Source organism: Portunus trituberculatus, unplaced genomic scaffold (genome assembly GCF_017591435.1).
Source record: "Portunus trituberculatus isolate SZX2019 unplaced genomic scaffold, ASM1759143v1 PGA_scaffold_205__4_contigs__length_1045770, whole genome shotgun sequence".
NCBI lineage: Eukaryota > Metazoa > Arthropoda > Malacostraca > Decapoda > Portunidae > Portunus > Portunus trituberculatus.
Window position 1 is genome coordinate 344500 of NW_025541373.1, and position 22725 is coordinate 367224.

The window sequence follows — 22725 nt, forward strand, 5'->3', positions numbered from 1 at the left end:
ATGCGATCTTGTGCTTCTAATGTCATATTCTTCTCTCAGGATTAGTTTCTCATTATCCACTTGATACATTCCGTTAATCAATTTATAAACTTGTATCAGATCCCCTCTCTCTCTTCTCTGTTCCAGGGTTGGTAGATCCATAGCTTTTAGCCTCTCCTCATAATGTCATCCCTTCAAATTCTGGGATGACATTGCAGTCTCTCCAATTTCCTTATGTGTTTCTTTTTATGGGGGGTCCACACAACTCCTGCATATTCCAATCTAGGTCTTATTTTAGTACTTATCAATTTCTTCATCATTTCTTTGTCCATGTAGTGAAATGCTAATCCAATATTTCTTAGCAAATTATACGTCTCTCTGAAAATTCTATCAGTATGGCTTACCGGTTGATTGTTTTCTTCCATTGTCACTTCCAAGGCTTTTCCTTTTCTGCTTTTTCTAGTTCTACTCCATCTCCCATCTATAGATTCCCACTGGTTGTCTTTCACTTTTTCCCATTTCCATGACATGGCTTTTTTTTTTATACCATGTGGGGTTTTCACGGGAATTTATGGGAATTTATGGGCTAAAGGGGATACTTTTTAGGGTACCTCCTATCTTAAAGCCCACCCGCTAGGAAACCGTTGCCCTGAGTGAAGAAGCCCAACCTGCACTCAGACCGTGGACAGAATTCGAACCCGTGCGCTTGGAGCCCCCTCGGATCCCAAAGCACGCATGGTTCCACTGTACCACGGCGGCCCCATTTTGTCCACATTGAATTCCATCTCCCATTTTTCATTCCATTTCCAGATCTTGTTTAAGTCTTCCTGAAGTATTTCACAATCCTTTTTTTTGTTTAATGACTCTGCACAGTTTCGCATCGTGCGCAAACAGATTTATGTAGCTGTTCACTCCCTCTGGCATGTCGTTTATGTATACGAGAAAAAGTATTGGCGCCAATACTGACCCATGTGGCACTCCGCTGTCTACTGTTCTCCACTTGGACTTCATATCTTTAACTATCGTCCTTATTTCTCTCCCCAAGTAATTTTCTATCCATCTCAATGTGCTTCCTTTTAAGCCACCCTTCTCCTCTAACTTCCATAGTAATCTTGCATGTGGCACTTTATCAAACGCCTTTTTTAAATCTAAATAAATACAGTCAATCCATCCCTCTCTCTCTTGTACTTTATCAACTATTCTAGAGTAGAAACTCAATAAATTTGTTACACATGACCAACCTTTTCTAAAACCAAATTGGCTATTTGATAATAATTTGTTGTGTATTTACCTAGTTGTAGTTTTACAGAGCCTGGGCCTTTGGAACACATCTATCGTGTAAATCAAGAGTTACCTGTGCACGAAAACCTTAATGCAGCAGAAGGAGTTGGTAAGAGCACACATCGCTGAGTCACTATCGAAGAGGTTAACCGCTTCAACATGATGGCATGTATCGAGGCACTGGTGACATATTCGACGATGGGCACGTTGCGTCACGGCTGCTTTCTGCTAAGATGGTGCATTTACTTTCCCCGACACTGTATGAGAAGTCTCGGAATGTAGGTCGTACATGATACAACGGCATGCTTGACTTTCACCATCATTACAACAGTGTACGACTCTCTTATATCAGGGTAAGTACTGATGTGCCACGCTGGAAACAACTATTTTATTTTTTTTTTTTTTCTATGGTATCAGTAGATTAGGTTACCACATAAATAAACGTTTTCTTTCGTTTGTCATCTTTAGAAAATGGCCGTGAGAAAACAAACTATCATTATTTCTGTAAAATTTGAAAGGATTTATTTCTTATTGTATGTGCCTATTGTGATAAACCACTCACAATCATTACTTCTATGGTGGGAGAGAGAGAGAGAGAGAGAGAGAGAGAGAGAGAGAGAGAGAGAGAGAGAGAGAGAGAGAGACCCGCCTCTGAAACAGGTATCTCCTCCCCCTTCAGCCCGGATATGGCGCCAGGAGCCTTTTTCTGTTGCCTGTAGTGGAGAGGCTAAGAAACACAGTGGTGAGCCTCTTCTAGTTAATTACCACCTAACCTAACCTAGCTTAACAGGGCCCTGTTTCCCTTCAAACCCTCAAAATGTCACCGTCTCTCAGGGATGCTAACCAGTCCTAACCTAACTTTGAATAATATTGTTTGATTAATCCCTTCAGTACTGGGGCACATTTTTACCTTGAGATTTGTGTACGATTAGACCATTTTGTTGACATTAGGAAGGGTCTATGGAGGTCAGAAGGTTAATGGCCAGTCTTCACTATTTTAACCACTCCAGTACTGGGACGCATTTTCACCTTGAGATTTGTGTACAATTTTATTGACATTAGGAAGGGTCTTTGGAGGTCAGAAGATTAATGGCCACAGTCTTCACTATTTTAATCACCACATGAGTTTCTGAAGTTGTGTAAAATAACCAAATAGTCACCAGAGTGAATATGGAAACACGTCATGGTACTAAAGGGATTAAAGACAAAAAAAGAGGAACACTAATGCTGTCTGCTGTTCAAGGGATCATTATGTCACACTACTGCCCCAGGATTAGGTCCGGGGAGTTTTCAGGGGAAGTGTCAGCTGTCAGCCCAGTGACGGGATCCTTTCTCTTTAGTAGTGCCAATTTACCAAAGTGAGTTAGTTCTCACCCTGGTCAAATACTCACACAACCTCTACACGCAACAAACAAACAAACAACCCAAGTCAACCTTACATTACTTGGTATTGCAGTACTCTTACACCAACACCAGCATGGCTTTTGTCACCCTTATTATCTCATAAGGCTTTTTATTCTGAGTAATTTGAACCCATTCACACACGTTGCAAATTGTTTGTAATGTTGATGAATAAAAAAAATACCACTTTGTGGAGAGCGACCTGTGTGATGGACTGCCGGGCACTGAGAAATGGCATTCCATGTATGTGTAGCCACACTGGTGAATCGTACCAACAGCACCGCCTTGACGATTCTTAAATAAACTCCCCCTGAGGGCACTGCACTTTTTTTCGGGGGTGGGGGGGTGGAGGCCTCGCTGGCCTAAACCTCGGAAGGCTTATGGACCTGATGGGATCCCTCCTATTTTTCTCAAAAACTGTGCTTCTGTGCTTGCACCTTGCCTGGACAAACTTTTTCAACTTTGTCTATCGACTTCTACCTTTCCTTTCTGCTGGAAGTTCGCCTACATTCAGCCTGTTCCTAAAAAGGGTGACTGTTCCAATCCCTCAAACTACCGTCCTATAGCTTTAATCTCTTGCTTGTCTAAAGTTTTTTAATCTATCCTGAATAGGAAGATTCTCAAACATCTGTCACTTCCCAATCTTGTGTCTGATCGCCAGTATGGCTTCCGTCAAGGTCGCTCTACTGGTGTCCCTTCTGGCTTTCCTTACTGAGTCTTGGTCATCCTCTTTTAGAGATTTTGGTGAAACTTTTGCTGTAGCATTAGACATATCAAAATCTTTTGATAGAGTCTGGCATAAAGCTTTGATTTCAAAACTGCCCTCCTATGGTTTCTATCCTTCTCTGCAACTTTATCTCAAGTTTCCTTTCTGTCGGTTCTATTGCTGCTGTGATAGATGGCCACTGTCCTTCTCTTAAATCTATTAATAGTGGTGTTCCTCAGGGTTCTGTCCTGTCACCCACTCTCTTTCTATTATTCATTAATGACCTTCTTAACCAAACTTCTTGTCCTATCCACTCCTACGCTGATGATACCCCCTTACATCTCTCCACGTTCTTTCAGAGACGACCAACCTTCCAGGAAGTCAACAGATCACGCAGGGACGCCACAGAACGCCTGACTTCCGATCTTTCAAAGATTTCCGATTGGGGCAGAGAAAATCTAGTAGTTTTCAATTCCTCAAAAACTCAATTCCTCCATCTATCAACTCGACACAACCTTCCAGACAACTATCCTCTCTTCTTCAGTGACACTCAACTGTCTCCCTCTTCCACAATGAATATCCTCGGTCTGTCCTTTGGTCGCAATCTTAACTGGAAACTTCACATCTTATCTCTTGCTAAAACAGCTTCTATGAAGTTAGGTGTTTTGAGGCGTCTCTGCCAGTTTTTCTCACTCCTCCAACTGCTTACAAGGGCCTTATCCGCCCTTGTGTGGAGTACTTTTTGCATGTTTGGGGTGGTTCCAGTCATACAGTTTTACTAGATAGGGTGGAATCTAAAGCTTTTCGTCTCATCAACTAACTGTCTTCAGCCTCTTCCTCACTGCCAAAATGTTGCATCTCTTTCTATCTTTTATCGCTATTTTCATGCTAATTGTTCTACTGATCTTGCTAACTGCATACCTCCCCTTCTCCAGCGGCCTCGCTGCACAAGGTTTTCTTCTTCCTCTCATCCTTATTTTGTCCAACTCTCTAACGCAAGAGTTAACCAATACTCTTAATCATTCATCCCTTTCACTGGTGAACTCTGGAATTCCCTCCCTGCCTCTGTATTTCCGACTTCCTACAACTTGTCTTCTTTTAAGAGGGAGGTATCGAGGCATTTGCTCCCCAATTTTGGCTGACGCTTTACCACTTTTTAGAGAGTGTTACAGCCCGCCCGTACATACTCCCCTACCATCACCTCCTCTGCTTGCTACCTCGTTCGCCACCTCTCCACCTTCCCTCCACGTCACTGTCTCATGAACCTTCCTCGTCACCGTCTCATGAACCCTCCATGTCACTGTCTCATGAAGCCCCGTTACTGTCCCGAAGTTGGATTCACGCGGCCCCATTTGACTCAAGCGAAAGTGTTACGCGAGCTCCCTGATTTCTGGAAGTCAGTTGAGGTCAAGGCCTCAACCAGTGAACACAACGCCTCTTGGATTACCGTGGGATCCACATCACCCAGCATTTCACCACTGTGACACCTCATAAGTATCACTTCCCCTCGTCCCATTTTTTTCCACAATGCCTCCATATAGGATTAGTATTATTGTTATGTGTTATATATAAAAGTTATTGTACCATGCTCACACCTATGTTGAATTTGCTTGTGAGAAACTAAGACAATTTAAGAAATGGTTAGCCGCCCTTAACATTACCACCTTTTTGGAGTTGCTCAATCTAATGGTCCTGGAAGAATGGAAGAACAAATTTAATATTTTGAGGCATGTGGAAGAACGGGGAGAGAGTGAGCTTATGTCTGCCGCTAAAGTGGCTGATATCTTTGCTTTGTTGATGGGATCCCTGGGTACTAGAGGTCGTGGTTCACTATCTAATGTTAGGTCCTCCTTTGGGGAAGGTTTTGGGGGCGCGGGTGGTAAGCCGACCGGATTCTCGCCAAATGCGTATAATTCCCACTGGTGTACATACTGTAAGAAACCAGGTCACACGATCCAAAAATGTAGACACCCAAATTGCAAGGCCTCTCAACGTCAACTTTCTTTTGTGGCCCCTAAACCTAACACCTTTGAGAACAAGAAACCAGTGGCCCTAGCTAACCCTGTCAACTCTCCTCTAGAACTTTATGACTCATACACGTATCAAGGTAAAGTGTCCCTGACTGATGGTAAAGACAAGGCAATATATGTCAAGGTTCTGCGTGATACAGGTGCTGCCCAATCCATCTTAAGGGAAGATGTCATCCCTAACATCAAACAGGCTTTCACTGGGGAGAAGGTGATCCTTACAGGTCTCGAATCACAGCTCTCCTATCCCTTGGCTAAAATTAGCTTACAGTGCCCTTTCATTTCAGGAGAGGTTGAGGTAGCCATTAAACCTGGTGAACTGCCAGTACCGGGGGTACATCTTGTACTGGGTAATGATCTTGCGGGTAACTTGGCTGTTCCAAACTTAATTGTTCTTGATTCTCCCTTAACAGAAAGTCCCACTAAGACCCTGGACGAAACATCCCCTCACTTCTTCCCAGTGTGTGCAGTCACCAGGTCTCAGTCCAAGTCCCCTGCCCTTTCACCACCTCCTCCACCAATGATTGCCTCTACTGACAACTTGTACAATAACATCATTTCAAAGGAGAATTTGATTAATGCTCAGGAACAGGATCTCACTTTGGCTAAGATCAGACATGTTGCCAGTGAGACAAAGGATATGTCTAAATTGCCTTGTTTTTATTATCAGGAAGGAGTCCTGATGCGTGCCTACAGACCTCCTGAACTGAAACAACTAGACACCTGGTCAGAAACACATCAAGTTGTCATCCCTTGTCTGTAAGACCAGCCATTATAGAACTAGCTCATGATGGATTGTCAGGTCATCTAGGCATCCAAAAACCTACAAGAAGGCTCTTCAACATTTTTTTGGCCAGGAATGAAAAAGGATGTGTCACACTATGTAAAAACATGTCACATATGTCAAATTGTGGGTAAGCCTAACGAACGCCTTGTGCCAGCTCCTCTGACGCCTATTCCAGTTCAGACGGAGCCCTTCGAAAAGATCGTTCTAGACTGCGTAGGGCCCTTACCCAAAACCAAACGAGGGAATCAGTATTTGTTAACCCTCATGGATCCCACTACCAGGTACCCTGAAGCATTCCTCTTAAGAACATCACATCAAAGACCATTGTAAAACATCTAATACATTTTTTCACCTCGGTAGGAATTCCAAAACAAATTCAGTCTGACAAGGGTAGCAATTTCACTAGCAATTTTTTCCAACAGATAGTGAATGAGCTAAACATCGACCATGTAACCTCCTCGGCTTACCACCCCAATCCCAAGGCTGTCTGGAGCGGTTTCACCAAACATTAAAATCCATGATGAAGAAGTATTGCTTGGAGCATCAAGGAGACTGGGATGAAAGTATCTCTTTCCTTCTCTTCGCTTTAAGAGAATCTCCTCAAGATTCTTTAGGTTACTCCCTTTGAATTACTCTATGGTAGACAGATCAGGGGGCCTCTCAAAATATTAAAGGATCAATGGTTTACTCAAAATACTCCTTCAAGCCCCAGTGTGTCTGACTACATCAGTAACCTTAAGAATAAAATCAGTGAAGTCAGATCTTTTGCTAAATCAAACTTCCTCAAATCTCAAACTAAAATGCAACAAAATTCTCTTCCCAAATCTGTCATGAGAAGTTTCAAACCAGGAGACAAGGTTTTACTTTTTCTCCCCACTCCAGGCAATGCTCTTCACAGTAAGTTCATGGGACCTTATGTTGTGGCTCAAAACTAAGTCCATTAAATTATGTGGTCCACACTCCTGACCGTCGTAAGGATTCCCAACTAGTTCATATTAATCTAATGAAACCTTACCACTCCAGAGAACCAGAGGACGACTTGTCTCGCACTGTACCTGTATGTCTGGTAGGGAAGGAGTCTGGTCCTGTGCCCCCCGAGGAAGAGTCCGACATCGAATTCCTCTTCTCGTCACCTAAAGGACGCCCCTCAAACAGCCAAATCATGTCCAACCTTGATGAGGGTTTTTTTCCTTAACACCTTCACAACAGTCTGATCTTAAAAGTTATTGCTAGACTTTTCAGAAATCACAGGTGACCTTCCAGGACTTTGTACTACTATCCAACATGACATAACATTAATATCTAATGACATCAAGCCTATAAGACAACCAGCCTATCGCATTTCACCCATTAAAAGAGACTTGATGAAAAAGAGGTAGACTATCTGCTCTGTCATCACCTTGCAGAACCTAGTATATCCCCTGGGCTTCTCCTGCCTGTTAACATCTAAGCCAGATGGTAGTAGTCGATTTTGCACCGACTACAGGAAATTAAATAAAGTGACGGTGCCAGACTCCTACCCATTGCCCTTGATAGAGGACCTTATAGATAGTATAGGAGTAGCCAAATTTGTAACCACTATAGATTTACTTAAAGGTTACTACCAGATTCCCTCTCGGACGAGGCCCGAATAATATCCGCCTTCATCACCCCCTTCGGACTATACCAATACACAGTGATGCCCTTCGGCTTGTCTAATGCTCCCACCACCTTCCAGAGGGCTATAAATTACATCACCCAGGACTTGGAGGGAACATCTGCCTATCTGGACGACCTGGTGGTGACTTCGGACGACTGGGTGACACATCTGACCCGTCTCCGGAGGCTGATGGGTCGGTTGCAGGAAGCCGGGCTTACAATCAACCTGGCCAAGTCCACCTTCGGGAAGTCTACGGTGGTCTACCTGGGACATGTGGTGGGGAACGGCAAGGTTCGCCCCAAGAGAGCCAACGTGGAGGCCATCCTTGGCTTCCTGTCCCTACCACCAGGAAAGCTCTCATGAGGTTCTTGGGGATGGCTGGTTTCTACAGACGATTCTGTAGGAACTTCTCCACCCTGGCCACCCCCGTGACGGACCTTATTAGCACTTCCGTCCCTTCCACTGGACCCCGACCTGTGACCAAGCCTTCCAACATCTTAAGGTGTTCTCTCCTCGGAGCCAGTGGTCTGGACGCCAGATCACTCCCGCCCTTCCATCTACAAGTGGACGCGAGTGGAGTTGGAGTGGGTGCTGTCCTCCTACAAGCGGACCCCACAAGCGGCATCCTCCATCCCATCGCCTATCACTCCGCCAAGCTGAAGAAACACCAACTCAACTACTCCACCATCGAGAAGGAGGCTCTGGCACTCGTCCTGGCGCTCCAACGTTTTGAGTGCTACCTTCATCCTGGTCCTCAAACTACGAAGGTCTTCACCGATCACAACCCTCTGGCCTTCCTTCACGCCATGAAGAACCGAAACCAACGCATTCTTAGGTGGGCCTTGTTAACTCAACCCTTCAACTTGGAAGTCCACCATATCAAGGGGTGGACAACATCATCGCCGACGCCTTATCAAGATCTCCCATCTCACCTCCTTCATGAGCCCATTACGGAGGTCTTACGGGGGAGGAAATGTTACGGCCCGCCCATACATACTCAACTACCATCACCTCCTCTGCTTGCTACCTCGTTCGCCACCTCTCCACCTCCCCTCCATGTCACCGTCTCATGAACCTTCCACGTCACCGTCTCATGAACCCTCCACGTCACCGTCTCATGAAGCCCCGCTACTGTCCCAAAGTTGGATTCATGCGGCCCCATTCAACTCAAGCGGAAGTGTTAAACAAGCTCCCTGATTTCTGGAAGTAAATCAAGGGCCAGGCCTCAACCAGTGAACACAACGCCTCTTGAATTACCGTGGGATCCACCTCACCCAGCACTTCACCACTGCGACACCTCATAAGTATCACTTCCCCTCGTCCCGTTTTTTTCAACATTGCCTCCATATAGGATTAGTATTATTGTTAGGTATTAAGTTGGGTTCTTTATTGTTGTATTTATTTATGTGTTATATGTATATGTGTATGTGAGTTTCATGTGTTTCATGTTATATCTCTATGTGTATGTCAGTTTCATTGTTATTGGGTTATTAAATAGCTTCTTAAGTGCCCCCTTTGCATATCCTCACCAGTTGAACCTGCAGTGTTTTTTTTTTATTGTTATTGTTCACCGGCTCACCGATGCCAATCTTACCCATTTACCCGGTGGACGTAACAAGAGCCAGCACTCAAGTGGGCTTTTTCTTTAATATATATATATATTTTTTTTTTTTGCCCTTGGCTGGCTCTCTCCCCTAAATAAAAAAAAAATAAAAAAACTAACATCCCACCTGGTGAAATTGATTGAGAGGGGAGTCCGAGAAAAGCTCATAAAACATATTCTCATAAAATATTCTCCTCCATAATCTGAGCAATCTAGGTGTTGTTGGAAACAATGGTAAATGGTTGCGCAGATTCCTGATGGGGAGAAAGCAGATGGTCTCAGTCGCAGGCCATCTCTCAGAAGCCAGTAACAAAAGTAATTAAGTAACTGTAGTTCTATGTTATTTTGTTCATTCCTCACTGTGAAGGACACGTCCCGGTCCCACACAGCACGGTAAGAGGCCACTGCATCATGAGTCTCCATGTCTTGCAGAAAAAAAGAAAATCTATCATGTAACATCACAAAGAAAAGAAAAAATCTGGAATGGTGCAACATGGAATGGCAGTGTAGGGCGCACCGTGTTTGTCGAGCTTTTGGTGACTCTCTAAAACAAGTCCTTCCTCCCTAGAACCTTGCCAAGAACAGCAAGCTTGGGGACCATGAGGGAATAGGAAATTTTTGGGTGGGAAAACTAAAATAGACCATTTCTGGCAATTTTGGGGAAAATCTAAAAAAAAAAAAAAAAAAAAATCACAAAAAAGCCAAAAACTTCATATTTTGCAAGCTATTTGTCAACGATTTGTTCTAGACTAGCTGGGAAGGCTGTGCTCCCCCGGACCCCCTATCTAGACTAGCCAGGGGTGCTGCATCCCCCGAGACCCATCTTGGTTACTAACTGAATCCTAAACAAAACCTGACCTAACCTAATTTTAATCTGTATACAAAATGTAGCAAAGTATTGGCAATGCTGCTCACCAATAACAGCACAGCTACCTCAGTCGCTCCTTTTTCACAGCTTAATAGGATGCTGCGTGCTGCATCCCTTCACAGAAATCACAAAAATGTCTAGTAGTATCTGACAAGGCAAACCCTGATGTTATTCTTGAAGAGTTGATAAATAAAGGCATCAAAGGACGCCTGCTCTAATGGATTGGTGACTATTTGCTCAGATGCAGAGCAAAAGTTTTTTTCAGGGCTTTGAATCTGAAGAGAGAAGTTTTGAGTTGGGCACCCCACAAGGTGGTGTTTTAAGTCCAACATTTTTTAATATATTAATGGATCGGATAGGGAGACACACTTCTCCACAAGGCACTCAAGTCTTGAATTATGCAGATGACATCCTATTACAATGTGTTAATGAAAGGATTATGACTCAGGCACTTGCTGAACTTGAATCCTTGTGCTTATGTATGGGACTAGTGGTGAATGTAAGCAAGACTAAATTTCAATCACGAGATGTGACTGACAGAGACCTCATGCTTAATGGACAAAGCCTTGAACGAGTAACTACCTGTAAGTACCAAGGAATGCATGTCAGCTTTAGTTCAACCCAAAGTGCTGTGAACTATATTAAGAATATTTGTAAGGCAAGGCCGAAACCTTTGAAGTATTAGCTAAGAATGGATGTAGGGTAGGTATACCAGTATTACAGAACATGTACATCAGTACTGTTAGGTCAGTTATCGATTATGCCACTCCTGTCCTTGTGTCTCTTCCACAGAAAAGCCTACAAGCTTTGGAAGTGGTACAGAATGAGGCAATGACAACTATATTAGAATGTGCAAGGACTACTAGAATTGACATTATGAGAATGGAACTGTATTCATTACAGGGTTAAAGAGTTGGTGGTTGCTGCTGTCATTAGGATGGCTAGAAGAGATGATGCAATAATGTCCTTAGCAAACACCTGCCAGAATACACGTAGCTCTGTTAAAGTTAACAGTTAGGGTAAAAAGGTGTATGCAGCCCTGTATGAGTATGGTGCACTACAATATTGTGCATCTTTGCAGAAAACTGACAGTATTCCACCCTGGTTGCAGGGTAGAATTAAAGTGGATATTCTGCAACTGCATGCTAAGAAAGATGAACTGTGTTCTCTTGAGCTAAAGCAAATTTTCTTATCTAAAATTAATGTTTTGCCAAGATATAATGTTGTTCCTGTTTATTGTGATGGTTCAGTAAGTGGTGCTAAGGCTGGGTGTGGTGCAGTAATTAGGGAATATTTTGAGGAGGGTGTATGTACTGATCAACATATATCTAAGTGACTTGGGGATTTTTTGTCTACTACAACCACAGAACTACAAGCTATATATGAGGGATTGCTAGTTGCATCCCTGAAAGGCAAAGATATTTATGTCTTTGTAGATAGTCAGAGTGCTTTGTCCTCTCTTAATAGTTTTAATGTAAATGAGGCCTTGGTGTCCCACTGTAAAACTATTGTCTTTCAGCTAAGAGATGCTGGGCACATTATGCAATTTATATGGGTACTGTCTCATGTTGGCATTTGCCTCAATGAAACTGCTGACAAGCTTACAAAGGAGGCATTAAAGAAGACCTCCATTGGTTCTGAGGCCACTGAGTCTAAGCAGAGTCAAGGGTGTCTTGATGAGTAGGTGGAGACAATGGGACTATGAAACTATTGGCAAACTCATGGATAGTGGAAGTGAGAGTGTGAGACACTATGTGACTATTTACAACAACACCAATGTATGCTGTGGTAGAACATCCACCTGAGTTGATACTGTTGTTATGAGGCTAAGGGGCTCAGGTTAGGGTATAGATAAGTATTGTTGGCAGTATACCACTAGTGAAGATGGCATACTGTAGTAGCGTATCATTGTTAAGTGTTAAGTATTGCATTGTGTCCTTTGATCATTATTATATTAGTGTGTAAGTCGAAGCTGAAGCAGGAGGTTGAGGTTGCAAAAGCAGGGCTGGCTTCGGTTCGGAGGTGAGGAGTGGCCGTGGAGTCAGTGGGTTGACAGAGTGAGAGAGGCTAGCACCACAGCCAGTCCACTCCCGCCCATCTCCCGCTGCCGCCTCACCACCCTGCTTCAGTTGGTTTCCTGTACTTGGTCTCTTGGTGGAATATACGGAAAATCGTACTGTGTTCTTTGTTCTTTCTTGTTGCCTCACATACCCTGCAAGTTATGTAATGAAGAAAACTCAAATACTTTGCAGCACTATCTACTGAAGAGTTCAGGGATCCTGAGATGTGATGCAACCTTGCAAGCTTGTCACTTGATGAATAATAATATTGTGCCCACCATCGTAAAAAAGTACAAATACTTTGCCTCAAGAGTGTTGTAATTTATTGTAAATATATAGTGGACATACATACTGAGCTATAATTTTGTATGTTAATTATTGAGTAAGGCCTTTCAAGGTCAGCTGGGTGGGCATCTCAGCATGCTGACTGCCCCCTTACATGTTATGTCAATAAACCACTTGAATTTGAATTTGAATTCTGACATCACTCACAATTTGGGAAGCAAAGTCAACCAGATATGCACACACATTTGAACTCATGCATTTTTCAGTGTAGCAATGATAGAACTAAAAAAAGAAAGGCCTTTAATAACTTGCAGTCCAAGCAATAGTTGTCCATGGTGAGAGCACCTTACCAACTTGTAGAAGCTGACTTGTTTAATTCACTCTCTCTCACCAGAAACAAAAGCAATACTGTAGAAGTAACTCTTAGCTTGGCAGGCTCTCATTGGACGCCCTTTACACGGTGGTCCGTGATTGGTTTCTTCCCTAATACGTCATTCAACAAACTAACGGCTTGATGGGCTCTCATTGGATGCCGTGACACGTGATTTATAGACACTACAAATCCCACAGGACCCACAATGCCCTAGTGATGTAAACAGCCACAAGAAGAAGAGGAGAGGGACTGTGGAATACCACACTATAAACCCATACAAAGCTTGCACTGAAAAAAAATAAATAATAATAATATTAATAATAAGCATGAAGTATAGTGAGTATGAATATTAAACCATCATGTAGTCATTTTATGTGCTACTGAGGACCTGTTCTAGACATTGACTGCTTTTTTTTTTTTTTCTTTCCAGTTCATCCAGAAAAATAATGTATCCCTTAACCCCTTCAGTGCCGTGACACATCTTCATATTTATTCAGGTTACTATTAGGCCATTTTGTAAAGCTTCAGAATCTCATAAGAGGATTAAAACAGTGAAAATTCTGGATCATTAACCTTCTGACCTCCATAAAACCTTGCTAGTGTAAATAAAATTGTCTAGTCATACTCAAAACTCAAGGTAAAAATGTGTCTCAGTATTGAAGGAGTTAAGCCCACATTCCACACAGCATGATGAGAAGTGAACGCCACATGATTGAACATTACTTGCACTTTTTCACGATAACTGAAAAATCCCGCGGTTCACGACAGCTGTGAGATGGGCACACGATATTACTTAGATTATAATGAGCATACGGCGATTGTCTAGCGATATACTATGCTGCTATCAATAACTCTTTCCATTGTCCACACGACCCACACTAAGGACCAGATGCTACTCAAAGGTACATCAATAACAGTATGGTGTTCAGTGACAGCAGACAACTACAGGATGACAACTGAACGACTTACATGAATGCCACCAGATAAACACAACCTTTACATGACCTTTTTCTTTCTGGAACTCACAACTGTATATTCAGTAAAGCCTCACTATATCAGATCAACTGGGAGAACCCCTTGTTGAAACACCCAAAAATACAAAATACTAGATGTCCTGCTGCCCGCCTCATACAGCGGCGAGTGTCCGACGCATATAAAGGAATTGCAAGCTATGTGGGGTCTATTATACACATATAAGTATGTACTACGCACACTGTAAAACACTTTTCATCATTCAAACTTAAGTATTATTTTCATATACTCAAGATACAGTACTAAACATATCTATAGGACTTCTGTACAAATACTTCCATGCAATGTCTTCAAAACTATGTACAAATGGAGCCTGAATCATGCAGACTGAGTCACCCATGTGGGGGCGGGAAGCATGGGTACTTGGTTGGCGGGAAACTGTGCTGATAGTTGCCATTTATATCGCCCTGCATCCAATCTAGACAAAATTAAACCAGTGGCTATATGGTGTCCAAAATAGCCAATATCCAACAAATAAGTATCCAATGTAGTTAGGGTTTGCTGTAAGTTGTGGGCCCATACCTGGCCATCACAGTTCCACGGCAGCATCCATCAATGTCACAGCATTGCATCCCATGTAATGTGGTCCTTCCCATGCCTCCCCAGCAGGACACTGGTGAGTACTACATGGTTCAACTTGAAATTAATACTCTCCTGATGAACAACCTCAAGATTGAGCTTAATTTAATGTGTGGGGTGTGTTCACCTAGCAACAAGTAGGTACAGGATGTAACTCAAGGGGTTGTGGCCTCACTGTCCCGGTGTGTGGAGTGTGTTGTGGTCTCAGTCCTACCCGAAGATCGGTCTATGGGCTCTGAGCTCGCTTCGTTATGGGGCAGGTTGGTTGAGTGATCAACAGGTAACCAAGGTGAATTACACACACACACACACACACACACACACACACACACACACACGGTAATTAGACCAAGATTGGAATATGCTGGAGTGGTTTGGTCCCCTTATAAAAAGAATCATATAAGGAAGTTGGAGAGATTGCAGAGAATGGCAACAAAAATTATTCCGGAATTGGCAGAAATGACCTATGAGGAGAGATTAAAAGAAATGAATTTGTTTACCTTGGAACAAAGAAGAGAAAGAGGAGATTTAATGCAGGTTTATTAACTGTTGAACGGACTGGATGAAGTAGATAATGAGCAAATGATGTTGAGAGAGGAAAACTTAAATAGAACTACGAGATCGCATAGTAAAAAGATAGCCAAGGGAATATGCTTGAAGGATGTGAAGAAATAGTTTCCCACAAAGATGTGTGGAGGTGTGGAATGGTTTGGGTGAGGAGGTGGTGTCAGCGAGGAGTGTGCATAGTTTTAAAGGAAAGTTGGATGTGTGTAGATATGGAGACGGGGCCACACGAGTATGATACCCAGGCCCTGTAAAATTACAACTAGGTGAATACAACTAGGTGAATACACACACACACTACAGCTACACGCCCGGTAGCTCAGTGGTTAGAGCGCTGGCTTCACAAGCCAGAGGACCGGGGTTCGATTCCCCGGCCGGGTGGAGATATTTGGGTGTGTCTCCTTTCACGTGTAGCCCCTGTTCACCTAGCAGTGAGTAGGTACGGGATGTAAATCGAGGAGTTGTGACCTTGTTGTTCCGGTGTGTGGTGTGTGGCTGGTCTCAGGCCTAGCCCAAGATTGGAAATAATGAGCTCTGAGCTCGTTCCGTAGGGTAACGTCTGGCTGTCTCGTCAGAGACTGCAGCAGATCACACAGTGAAACGAGACGCGGTCGAGGAAGGACTCACTGGCGCCGTTCCGACAAGCAGGTGATCTTCACTACATACCTGTTGTACAGTTTTTACAGTGGCCTGGGCAGGTAGTGTGGACTCATTTTTTTCATGCAATCAATTATTAAGGAATGATGAGTGAAAAAGAGATTCCATCAAAATACAGACATAAGATTAGAGAAGGAATGAAAGCTGATGATGACCATGCTGGTGAGGGAGAGCGTGTATTCGAAGGCTTCGATACGACGACTACTTCACTACTAAAGAGTGTTAAATATTGAACATAAACTAGGTAAATTGATAAAGGAGAATATGGAAATGAAAGAGAATGAAGAACAGGATAAAGAATTTATAAAACTGAGAGAAAGGATAAAAAATGTGGAAGAAAACGAAGCTAGGCTAAGAGCGGAAAACGAAGAACTAAAAAGGAAGTAGCTAACTACAAGAAGCAGATGGAAGAAGGACTCGGTAAAGCCGAGAAAGAAAAGGAGAAGCTGAAAGATCTAGTAAACAAGGAAGAGGAAAGAGTACAGAACGTGATTAAAAAAGAAATACAAGCATGGAGAGTCCAAGATAAGAAAGATAAGGCTGATTTTCAGGTGATTTAAGAACAACTTAAAGAAAGAGAAGAAAATATGACAAGCAAAATGATAGGAGTCCTCAAGACAAAAGAAAATCTAGTTAGAGAAATTGCAGAAAAAAAGAAGAGTGTAGTCGTATTTGGAATAAAAGAAAAAAATATAAAATATAGACCAAAAAGAGAAAAAAGAAGAAATGAAATCAGTCAAAGACCTACTGAAGAATCTAAACGATGAAGATAGGCAGAACTTGGAAGAGGAAGTAGAAGAAATAAACAGAATGGGACCATATCAAGAAGGAAAAACGAGACCAATTAAAATACTACTAAAATCACAAGCAGCAACAGAAGAAATATTATATAGAACAACAAAACTTAGAGAAACAGAAGGCTGCAAGGATATCTATATAAAGAAAAATAGAAATGAGGAAGAAAGGAAGAGATACAATGAACTGGCAGCAGCAGTAAGAGAAAAGAATAATGAAAGGTCAGAAGAGGAGAAGAAGGCATTTTTTTGGAGAATTCTAGGAGACAGGATAAGGAAATGGTATATAAACGAGAAGGAAAAGAAAAAAGTGGAACAAGTTTAACTAAAAATGATAAAGGCAAAAGACTAAAAATGATGTATACGAACATAGACGGGGCTTTATCAAGTAAACTAGAATTAAGAGTTTACATAAAGAAAGAAAATCCAGATATTGTATGCCTGGCTGAAACAAAACTAAATAAGGCAATCAAAATAAACTTGGATAATAGGTATAATGTATGGAGAAGAGACAGAGTGGGTAAAGGAGGAGGAGGAGGAGTCATGATTATGTTAAGGAAGGAGATAGTGATAAACGAAATGGAATGTAGGGAAGGAAAAGCAGAAGTACTGTATGTTAAGATGCATATTAATAAAAAAGAGTTAACAATCATTGTAACATATGTGCCACCAAAAACAAATTCATGGACCAATCAAGAATATAAAGACATGATAGATGACACAATAAGGAGTCTAACGAGAATTGTTAAAGAAAGGAGAAAAGTGATATTAGTAAGAGATTTCAACTGTAAAGAAGTGGACTGGGAAAATTATGAAAGTGGTATGGGGGAAGAAGCCTGGGGAGAAAGATTCTTGAACCTAATGATAGATAATATGATGGACCAGAGAGTAAAGGAATGCACAAGATTCAGAGGAAACGAGGAGCTGGCGAGATTGGACCTAGTTTTTACAAGGGGTATACAAATGAATGATGATATAAGATATAAGTGCCCATTGGGAAAGAGTGACCATGTAATATTAGAAATAGATATAGAAGAGGGAAAGGAAGATAGAGACGATTCATACAAAGGAGACCGATTAAACTACAGAAAGGCTGATATTCAGAATCTCAGGCACTATTTTAAATATGTAAACTGGGAGGAGATAGAAAACTCAGAGACGATACAAGAGAAGTATAACTTATTTTTAGAAATATATAAAACAGGAGTCAGGGAATATGTCCCAAAATATAGACCTAAAGAAGAAGGAAAGAAAGATTGGTTTAATGCAAGGTGTGCTAGGGCAAAGGAGAAAAGAGATGGAACATGGAAAAGATGGAGGAGAAATAGAAATCCAACAAATAAGGAAAATTTCAAGGCAGCGAGAGATGAATATGTTAAGGTAAGGAAGGAAGAGGAAAAGAACTTTGAAAAGGACATTGTCGAAAAATGTAAGGAGCAACCAAAATTGTTCTATAGATTCATAAATGGAAAAATTAGACAATGAGAAACAATAGAAAGGTTAAAAGGAGAGAACGGGATGGTGGAAGACCCAAAAACTATGGCAGAACTATTAAATAATAAATTCCAGGAGGTCTTTACTAAGGAATCTAAATTTGAAAGGCCACAGGGTAATAGAGACAGTCTATATGAAAGAGATTAAAGTAACCAAGCTTGAAATAAAAGAATTAATGAAGGAATTGGATGAAGACAAGGCAATGGGACCAGATGAAGTCTCAGGCAGAATACTGAAAGAATGTAGGGAAGAACTAGAAAGTCCTATATACAACATCATAAAATGCTCAATAGAAAATGGAACAGTACCAGTAGAATGGAAAAGAGCTGAGGTGGTTCCCATATATAAGAGCGGAAGGAAGGAAGAACCTTTAAATTACAGACTGGTATCATTAACTAATGTAATATGCAAGATGTGTGAAAGAATAATAAAGAAACAATGGATCGAGTTCCTTGAAGACAACAAATTAATATCAAATAGCCAATTTGGTTTTAGGAAAAGACAGTCTTGTGTAACTAATTTACTGAGTTTCTATTCAAGAATAGAGGGATGGGTTGACTGTATTTATTTGGATTTAAAAAAGACGTTTGACAAAGTGCCACATGCAAGATTACTGTGGAAGTTAGAGGAGAAGGGTGGCTTAAAAGGAAGCACATTGAGATGGATAGAAAATTATTTGAGGGGGAGAGAAATAAGGACGGTAGTTAAAGATATGAAGTCCAAGTGGAGAGCAGTAGAAAGTGGAGTGCCACAGGGGTCAGTATTGGCACCAATACTTTTCCTCATTTATATTAACGACATGCCAGAAGGAGTGAATAACTACATAAATCTGTTTGCAGATGATACGAAACTGTGCAGAGTTATAAAGCAAAAAGAGGATTGTGAAATACTGCAAGAAGACCTAAATAAGATATGGGAATGGAGCAAAAAGTGGGAAATGGAATTAAATGTGAACAAAAGCCATGTCATGGAAATGGGAAAGAGTGAAAGACGACCCGTGGGAATCTATAAGATGGGAAATGGAGTAGAACTGGAGAAAGTAAAAAAGGAAAAGGACTTAGGAGTGACGATGGAAGAAAACAATCAACCAGTAAGCCATATTGATAGAATTTTTAGAGAAACATATAATTTGCTAAGGAATATTGGACAAAGAAATGATGAAGAAATTGATAAGTACTTTAATAAGACCCAGATTGGAATATGCAGGAGTAGTGTGGACCCCTTATAAAAAGAAACACATAAGGAAATTGGAGAGACTACAAAAAATGGCTACAAGAATGGTTCCAGAATTTGAAGGGATGACATATGAGGAGAGACTAAAGGCTATGGATCTACCAACCCTGGAACAAAGAAGGGAGAGAGGAGACCTGATACAAGTTTTTAAATTGATCAACGGAATGGACCAAGTGGATAATGAGAAACTGATCCTGAGAGAAGAATATGACATTCGAAGCACAAGATCGCATAGTAAAAAGCTGAGAAAAGGAAGATGTCTGAGAGATGTTAAAAAAATATAGTTTCCCGCAAAGATGTATTGAGACGTGGAACAGTTTAAATGAAGAAGTAGTGTCTGCAACGAGTGTGCATACTTTTAAAGTAAGATTGGATAAGTGTAGATGTGGAGACGGGGCCACACAAGCATAAAGCCCAGGCCCTGTAAAACTACAACTAGGTAAATACAACTAGGTAAATACACACACGCCCAGTAGCTCAGTGGTTAGAGCGCTGACTTCACAAGCCAGAGGACTGGGGTTCAATTCCCCGGCTGGGTGGAGATATTTGGGTGTGTCTCCTTTCACGTGTAGCCCCTGTTCACCTAGCAGTGAGTAGGTACGGGATGCAAATCGAGGAGTTGTGACCTTGTTGTCCCGGTGTGTGGTGTGTGCCTGGTCTCAGGCCTATCCGAAGATCGGAAATAATGAGCTCTGAGCTCGTTCCGTAGGGGAACGTCTGGCTGTCTCGTCAGAGACTGCAGCAGATCAAACAGTGAATCACACACACACACACACACACACACATATATGCAATGAGAAAAAAGAATATATATATATATATATATATATATATATATATATATATATATATATATATATATATATATCATTAAAAACACAAAAAAATCAAATTAACCTTTTATTTAACACTAGACAGGCTACAATGGTTGTCAAAATTAAAAATCATGGTTCCCTCCCACACACAGCCAGCTCACTATTGCAGCGTGCCAGTCACCAGCATACATGTGACAGCGTGTGGTGGTGCTGTGCGGTGTGGCAGGCCAGCATAACATGGAGTCACACAGGCATCCAACACACACCAACACCCTGAAACAAAAGCATTCATTAATACATCATCAACACAACACACGCAGTGAGTGGTGACACATACAGTGATGGGGGGGCTGAGGGGACTGGCCTTGGCTAAGTATGTCCCCTCAGACCATATCCTGCTGTTATACGAGCAAGGCACACATTTGTACATTTCATCCCACATCTGTGTATCTGTGAAGTGAGAGTATGACCAATCTATCGCTAAACACCCTCCCTAATTTTGGCTGACGTTTTTCCCTTCGTAGAGAGCCAGCAGTCAAGTGAGCCTTCTTTTTCTCTTGGCTGGCTCTCTACCCTTCATAAAAGAAAAAATAGAAAAAAAAAAAAGAGGAGTGTAATGATAACTTTGTAATTCACTGTAGTTTGTTAAAAATGTAACTACATGTAATAGTTTGCTTGTTAGGTGTTATTGTATCTCGTTAACTGGTTTAGCTGGTTTGGTTTTAGTATTCGGGTTTTGAGTTTTGGCTTGTTAAGTTTTGGTCTGGGCTGCAGGTGTGGGAGTCGTCAGTCAAGGTAAAGCAGGCTACCAGACCAGGTGTGTATTTTGTACAGTCTGTGGGTTTACTTGTGTATTTGTGATATGTGATATAATACCTATGATATACTTTTTACCTTCTGGTTTGTTATACTATACAAGGCAATGCATAAACTTGTTTCATAAGTACATAGAGTTTTGTGTTAAGTAAAGCTTACATATGGGCCATGGTGTGTCTGATTCTCACATCAGGGAGTAAATAGGAATGTTACCATGGCAATACAGTGTGGAGCAAGCAAGGCCTTCATAACACACTGAGAGTATCATACAAAGTGAGAGAGTAAGGAACATAGACAGTAAAGCCTAGTACACACTTTGCATCATGTATCAACCATGTGTTGCAGTGGAGGTGTTCAAAAACAATAACTGGCCAAACTGTACTGCAACACTGCTTACTTGTTCCCATACACTGCCAGTCACTACTATGGCTTAGCTTTCTTTACATGGGGATGTCTGTCTGCCAGTCACCTACTCTGCCATGACAATGTACTGTAGACTGCAATTTTTTTTTTTTTTTTTTTTTTGTGTGTGTGTGTATTTACCTAATTGTATTTACCTAATTGTAACATACGGGAAAAGAGCTATGCTCGTGTTGTCCCGTCTCCATATCTATTAATGTCCAGCTTTTTCTTAAAATCATGAATATTCCTTGCGTTGACCACTTCCACGTCTAAACTATTCCATGCTTCCACCCTTCTATGAGGGAACCTATATTTTTTCACATCTCTCCTATAAGTGGCCATTTTAGTTTTTTCCCATGCCCTCTCGACATTCTTTCATTCCACATACACAGATCTTCCCTATCCATTTTTCCATGCCAATCATCACTCTGTATATTGCTATCAGGTCTCCCTTTCTCTTCTGTTTTCCAGGGTCGGAAGTTGCATTCTTTTCAGTCTGTCTTCATAAGTCAAATCTCTTAAGTCAGGCACCATTTTGTTGCAGCCCTCTGTACTTTCTCTAGTTTCCTTATGTGTTTCTTTAAGTTCGAGCCCACTGTATTGTTGCATATTCAAGCCTCGGTCTTATCATTGCAGTAATTATTTTCTTCATCATTTCTTCATCTAAATATACGAACGCCACTCTTATGTTCCTCAATAAGTTCAATACTTCTCCAATTATTTTGTTTATATGTCTCTCTGGCGATAGGTCATTGGTAATTGTCACCCCAAGGTCTTTTTCTTCATGACTGGTTTTATGTCTTCATTTCCTATCTTGTACATACTCCTGATTCTTCTTTCACTCTTGCCAAACTCTATTTTCTTGCATTTTGTCGTGTTGAACTCCATTTGCCATGTACAGCTCCATTTCCATATTCTGTCCAAGTCTTCCTGGAGTAGTTCGCAATCTTTGTCACATCTCACTTTTCTTAACAATTTTGCATCGTCTGCAAATAGGCTCACATAACTGGACACCCCATCCACCATGTCATTTATGTAGACCGCGAACATTACTGGTGCCAACACTGATCCCTGTGGAACTCCACTCTCCACCAAGCCCCATTCTGATGGTCTGTCCTTAATTATTGTTCTCATTTCTCTTCCTACCAAAAGTCTTCCATCCATTTTAGTAAACTGCCATGCACTCCTCCTACCATTTCAAGTTTCCAGATCAGTCTCCGGTGTGGTACCTTATCAAAGGCCTTTTTTAAATCCAGATATATTCCATCAGCCCAACCATCTCTTTCCTGTATTACATCTATCACCCTCGAATAGTAACATATCAGGTTTG

General features: G+C 41.6%; 1 protein-coding gene across 8 annotated transcripts in view; it reads right to left on the reverse strand.

Annotated features, from left to right (window-relative positions):
• The window catches only part of LOC123500352 (alkaline ceramidase-like), a 100447-nt gene that overhangs the window by 19966 nt on the left and 57756 nt on the right, over positions 1-22725 (reverse strand). For 7 of the 8 annotated variants that reach the window (XR_006673272.1, XR_006673270.1, XR_006673274.1 and 4 more), the window contains one exon: positions 20250-20450. The exons of the other annotated variant lie outside the window; for it this stretch is intronic. The gene's annotated coding sequence lies outside the window, so the exon portion shown is untranslated. Of the gene's footprint in view, positions 1-20249; positions 20451-22725 lie in introns of those variants that run through there. 8 annotated transcript variants of the gene reach the window in all.